Raw genomic sequence first — 946 nt, forward strand, 5'->3', positions numbered from 1 at the left:
AGAGAAAAGAAAGACGGAGCTGTACATATCGGTTTATTTCGGGAACTTTTTGCCCCACATGCACAACAAGTAATTTAGACATTTGCAACAGTTCGTTTTTTTACACACAGATTGGAAGTCAATCCGTTTTGCAGTTCTTTAAACTGTTGTTTTCGCTTGCAAATCACTGTTCACAGGCTTGCAGTACTGTTGACCGTATTTTAGCGAAAACAACGTGCCAAAAGTGTACGCGCGGAAAAATGGAAGTCAGAAGAATGCAGATCTTGCGTTAGCATGAAGCTGCAGTTTCACAATACTTGAATTACACTTACAGTAAAATGCTGCAAATCATTTTTTTTGCAAAACGCGATTTACACCTTTACAAAGCTTATCTTGCGCATGCAAATTTAGTTTACGCTTACAGTCTTATGTACACTTCCACAACTCTTACCCTGCGTATGCAAATCTTTTAGGCATTAAATTACCTTCGTAGTCACAGTGTCTGCTTGCATATTTTATTAATGTTCGGTAGCCTAATTCTCTTTAATGTAGGCTATTTGCCCCGATTCGATCCGTTTACCTGGGAAATTTATCTTACTTTATATTTATATTATTTTGTCAAAAGATATAAGTGTCATTTCATGACATGGTCTATATGTAGCCACGATATGTAGCCACGAAGTCTGCTTTTAGCCCTCCTGGCCAAATCGAAGCAATCTGTAGTCTAATTTTAACGGTTTGGCTATAGCCCTATACCAGTAACCAGACCAGCGGTGAGCATAGCCAAAATAGCCTTAAAATTGTTTACATTTGCTTCTTATCAAATGCAAGTTAACTTTTGAATCTTTTAAATTAGCATTATTTTATATTTTATTTAATTATTTTTGCAGCATTATTAAATATAGCATTATTATGCCAAAAATAATGCTAATTTAAATGTTTCAAAAGTTTACTTGCATTTGATAAT

The sequence above is a fragment of the Sinocyclocheilus anshuiensis genome, unplaced genomic scaffold, assembly GCF_001515605.1.
Source record: "Sinocyclocheilus anshuiensis isolate Anshui unplaced genomic scaffold, SAMN03320099.WGS_v1.1 scaffold85, whole genome shotgun sequence".
Taxonomy (NCBI): domain Eukaryota; kingdom Metazoa; phylum Chordata; class Actinopteri; order Cypriniformes; family Cyprinidae; genus Sinocyclocheilus; species Sinocyclocheilus anshuiensis.